General features: G+C 38.2%; 1 non-coding gene across 1 annotated transcript; it reads right to left on the bottom strand.

Annotated features, from left to right (window-relative positions):
• Window positions 1-2,293: 2,293 nt before the first annotated feature.
• On the bottom strand, window positions 2,294-2,365 carry Trnaa-ugc. The gene has a single exon. It is a non-coding gene; the product is annotated as a tRNA-Ala (tRNA).
• Between the last annotated feature and the right edge of the window lie 3,491 nt (window positions 2,366-5,856).

Raw genomic sequence — 5,856 nt, 5'->3', positions numbered from 1 at the left:
CAATTAATTTGCCTATATATGGTGTGCGCTCGTGGTGAGAAGTATATGTACACCATTACTGTCATAAGAGATCAGACAAGTAGCACTTAGAATCTATATTGTCTCTTATAAATATTCCTAATCTGTTTGAAATGAAAGTAGGATCCTTCTCCAATAAATAAAACAATTATAGTGAAAGGTCAATCTGATGTCTAGTAAGTACGGACAACTCTGGACAAATTTCAGTCTTATTAAGCGTCTTCAGTGAAGCAAATTTTTACCTTTACTTACCAGAACTTAAAATGATCGAGTCAAAAAATGAATTTTCGACATCACATGCCTTCTACATGAAAAACATAGATAATTGGAGATTAAATTTCTTAACATACTTACTTGAATGAGAAGTATGTAAGTATATGTTTAACTCTATGTTACAACTCCACACACATGAGACAATTAGGGAGCTTCCATGTGGTTAGTCGACATGCTAAAAATATCAACCAAGTTTTACTCATATCAAGTCCTACCATCTATGGATAACTTAGTCTTAGTATAATATTCTGATCATTGAACACGGTGGCGATAACTGGAACGTTTTTCATCAGAGTTTGATAAAGATTGATGCAGAAGAAAATACCAATATCGCCCATTTTGCGGTTGTCTGGGCCGAGAAAATATCTTTTAAAGCTACGTATGATAAAATACTTGACGTACAAGTTTTAAGACATTTGCTTTGGTTACCAGTCAGTGGAAAAACTAACCTACATGAAAATCCTTACAATGGACTCTGCTGACAGCCGAATCAGTCATACTCGTAGCTCGGACAAATATCGTTGATAGTACTTCCACTTCTATACCTATAGCGTTTATCCTGAAGCAGCTGTACTCCGCTGTAGCACAACAGGATCAGGCATTTCTGAAAGTTATTCATATTTCCTGGGATGAAAATCCACTAGGATGGATTGCTTGATTAACCTTCGTTGACGTCAGTCTCCTTTAAAATGTTGTTGTTCATGTCTATCACTAATATTCTATAAAAATGCAAAGATTGCTCTACCACCAGCTGCATTGCCCACTGGTAGAGAACAGTGAGTCACTCAAGACTGAGTCGTCTAAAGTATAAATACCAGCTTCGTAAGATTTTAAAAATCTAAATAGATACTCAAGTTTAAATTGCTCTACTAACAGAGTGAATTCGTGCGAAGTAAAAACGTTTAGAAAAATAAGAGTAGCGAAAATAATGTTGACCAACAAGTCTAGACTGATGGTGATGCACCCAAAATCGGCTCCATTCCTATTAGAAGCCATTTCACTTCAAATACGTAGAAAATACTGTTAATGCCACGAGCTTCACAACATATAACACTATCGCCATCATCCTCTAAAATTTCAGAAACTTTGTGCCTTGGGTTAGTATTTTTCTGTGTGTTAGCATTTTTACATATTTTTCATTTCATATATATTTGGGACTCATTGACTTAGATAGCTGGATTTAAGATTTCACTAGGTTAATTCTATTCATAAAAAATTAAATTAAGAGTAGGGATATAGTGGAACAAAGAAACAGTGGGTGGTACAGATAATTTGACACTATTTTTGTTAATTCTGGATGCAAAAACATATAAGATACAGGTATTTTTTTACCTTGAGACAAATTCTTTGTTGACTAGTGTTATTCTTATCGTAGTTTACAAATCCAAGCATGAAAACGTTACTCAACTTTGTAGTTTCGGAGACAGACTCCCCCTTTTCAACCCTCCCCCACACACACACATACGCACTTATATATTAATGATGTACACAAATACATGACAGGTATACATAATACTGAAATACGCATAAAGTAAACACATACAGACAAATATATTAATATAACAGCAATGAGACTGGAAGGCTACATTATTATAGCCGATTTTCAGGCTTTTACTTCCTTTAAAAAAAATGCATATTTTGCGAATGAAAAAAAAACTGGATCCCTTTCTAAGATATTACAGATTAAAAAATTCCTTATTGGATATTTCCTATTGATATAAATTTGAATTTATCCCCACTTAAACGTGAATGTTCGGTTAGAACAAACTTTACTGCGGTATTTACCACGAGAGAAAGTCTCACACAAGATTTTTGGTGCGAAATGCACTCTTTTTATCTCGGCATCGGGGGCGATAATTTGAGATATTCTTAATATTTGAACAAATTATGCGGTTTGAAATGAGAAACGATGCTGTCTCTATTTACAAAGAGCGATAGTATTTTGGGAGGATGGTTTTTATTATAACTTTAAAAGAAAAAGTTCAAAATTAATAAGCAATTCTGGAGATGCTGGGTATCGAACCCAGGGCCTTTCGCATGCAAAGCGAACGCTCTACCACTGAGCTACATCCCCTCAGTTGCTGGCCGGTGACGAAATACCGTTTTTATCAAGAAACAAATGCTGATTGAACAATTTGTATAGATGGTAGTTTATTCCACTGTCATTTTTCGATGTTTTTTTTTTAAATAATGGCATATCTATGAACTGACATTCGAGGCTACCAAAAACTGTTGTTGTTGTTGTTTGTGTTGTTGCTGTTGCTGCTGCTACTGCTGCGGTTATTGTTGTGGCCGCTACAGTTGCTGGTGTTGCTTCTGATACTATAGTTCATTGTTATTGCTCTTGTTGTTAATGATGCTGCTACTACTACTGCTGCTACTACTGCTGCTTCTGATGCTGTTATTACTATTGTTGTTGTTTTGGGTGTTGTTGTTGTTATTGATGTTATTTCTACTGTTGCTGTTCTTGTTGCTGTTGTCTCTGTCGTTGCTGCTACTGTTGTTGTTGTTGTTGTTGTTGTTGTTGTTGCAGATAATGATGATGTTACTACTGCTGCTCTTGCTGCTGCTGTTGCTGTTCTTGTTGTTGTTGTTGTCGTTGTTGTACTGCTCCGAGTCATTTCTGTTCAAACAGATCGATAGTTCACAGATAACCGATTGAACGACTAAATTTCTTGTATGCAGTAATTGGAGTGTTATAGTCTAGACATGTCACACGCTCTCCATTGACCGTAGATGTTGTTTAGCCTCAGGTTATTCCTGAACCAGATGACCAGCAATTAGAGGCGTTACAGACGTGACCATCCAGTAATTTTTCCTGATACAGTGCATCTAGGGGTGCATTACCGAATGTGCTCTTACATTTTCAAGACGACTGATATGATTTGAGTGAGTTTGGACTATTATTTTTAGCAGCTCCATAATATTGTTGCTGCTTTATTGTAATGTTGTTGTTGTTGTTGTTGTTCTTCTTCTTCTTCTTCTTCTTCTTCTTCTTCTTCTTCTTCTTCTTCTTCTTCTTCTTCAACGCCAGGTCAATTTTATTCACAATCACAATAAACGTGACCATCCTGTTTATTTACTTATTTATAGTTACGAGTGGTGGCTATCTGAGAATTGGTTATTCATTGTGCCCCCACCCACCGCATTTTTTTAAGACGCTAAGATGAGATTGAACTGGGGACTTTACGGCTTGATACGATATGCTTTTTTTTTTATTTTAAAGTTTTCTGAAGACGGTTTATTACGCAAATTACGAAAATTATAATCATATTTTTTTCTTTAAGAAATTAAAAACTGAAAGTTTTGATAATTTCAACCAATCAGATGCAGCCAATCTTGACATGTTAATTCTAGCAGGTCGAGCTCCAACGAGAAGCGGACGATGGGGACTGGATCAAAGTGTGTCATTTGTTGTTTGTTCCAGTACTCATACCAACTCAGCTTTTTCATCTAACGACAATGATGATGATAATGATGATGACAACGACGATGACGACGAGGATATTTTAGCATGTATGTGTACTTGCTTGTCTAGGGTGAGTAAAGGATATTGTGTTTCGTTTCGCTTTGTTTTATCTTGAGGTTTTCCCTGGAATATTATAGATGGATCTATCTTGAGTAGCTCATGCCATGTTATATCAGTTAATATTGCTTTATATTACTAAAATTCAGTGGATATATGGAACGTGGATCACTAAATAACTACTGCTATACAAAATCGAGCAATTACATCAGGGCTTCTCAAGCATTTTTAGTTCTCGTATTATTTCTTTTACTAACACTTTCAATGCTACAACTAGCGCCCTTACTTCGATTCAGTAAAATCGAATACACTACAATATGATAGCTACCGACAGTGTGATCACTATTTAAAAGCTATTTGCACATGTCCTGGCGGTGACTTTAACCTGCACCCTGTTGTGGGATTCTGGTTCTAGAATTCTAAGGTTTTGAGGAGTGTGGAACCATCTTTTTGCCACTATTATTTCCAGGTCAACTCTGTCCCTGAGTAGTAGCATTTGTCAGGGTCCCACCTATGGATTAAATTTACATATTAGAGCTTACCTACCTATGAAATGAAGACTAGGTCCTTCATGGGTCAAGATGAGGCAAATAAGATATTTTGGTCATCCACCGCATCCGTCTCCATCTCCAGTCGTCTTGACCTGGTCTTACAACTGGATTGAAGATGGTCACAGATGAGAGAGTGAGGTTGACTGATCGTACGCAACTCTTCTCCAATCTAAACAAAGTCACCGTGCAAATCACCAGTCTTCCTTAAGGATGGCGACATGGTCCTCGTCACTCCAACAGACGAACGTACTTACACATAAGTTATTTCATCATAGACGCAAGCGTGGCTTTGTGGTAAGAAGCTTGCTTTCCAACCACATGGTTATGGGTTCAGTCCCACTGCGTGGCACCTGGGACAAGCCTCTTCTACTAAAGCCTTGGGCCGACCAAAACCTTGTGAGTAGATTTGGTAGACGGAAACTGAAAGAATCCCGTCATGTATGTGTGTGTATGTGTGTGTGTGTGTGTGTGTGTGTGTGTGTGTGTCTGTGTCTGTGTTTGTCCCCCATCATCGCTTGACAACCGGTGTTTATGTATTTACGTCCCCGTAACGTAGCGGCTCGGCAAAGAGACCGATAGAATAAGTACTAGACTTATAAGTAAGTTCTGGGGTCGAATTGTTCGACAAAAACACTTCAAGGTGGTGCTCCAGCAGGGCCGCACTCAAATGACTAAAACAAGTAAAATAAATAAAGAAAAGAATAAAAGAAAAGAATCAAAAGAATTTAGATTGCCAAAATAACATTTCGACCACTTATATTGGATTCAAATTTTGGCACAAGGCCAGCAAATTGGATGAGGAGCTAAACCCATTACATCGACCCCAGTACTGAACTAGTACTTATTATCGACTCTGAAAGGATGAAAAGCAAAGTCGACCCCGGCGTTATTTGATCCAAGAACGTAAAAACGGACGAAATGCCGCTAAACCTTTTGCCCGGCGTGCTAATGACTCTGCCAGCACGCTGCCTTTTCGACTGTGGTGTTTGTAGTGTTATGGGCTGTGATGATCTATGTGGTGTTGGTGGAGAGGATTGCAGATGAGGTAGACGGAAGTGAAAACTGCAGGGGCCGGCGGCACAGTCAAGGGCGCATGCGTGGGCAGGAAGCATGTGGGGGAGTTCGAGGAGATACAGCAGCATGCAAGGACGTGTTTATTTCTTGACAGTGATCGCTCACCCCGCCTATGTCAACAGGTAAGGTCTCTGTATTTCTTTCTCCCGCTTGTTTCTTTTTCCTCCATCACACTACATCGACTATTTATATTATCAGATGATTCGTACACAGAATAAAAATTGAAAATAATTTTGAAAATTAGGGCAATTAAAAGATGTATCAATCGCCCCTTCCCTGTTCTGTTCCCGGTACCCAGCACCACCCTCTTTGAGAATCCACTAGCTTAGACAAAAGCAGCTCTTAGCCTGACCTGAGTGTTTCTTGCACTCAATTTCGTAGTCTATTTTTAATAAAGTTATAGTTCCTCAGTCA

The sequence above is a fragment of the Octopus sinensis genome, linkage group LG11, assembly GCF_006345805.1.
Source record: "Octopus sinensis linkage group LG11, ASM634580v1, whole genome shotgun sequence".
Taxonomy (NCBI): Eukaryota; Metazoa; Mollusca; class Cephalopoda; order Octopoda; family Octopodidae; genus Octopus; species Octopus sinensis.
This window is presented reverse-complemented; position numbering and strand designations above follow the sequence as displayed.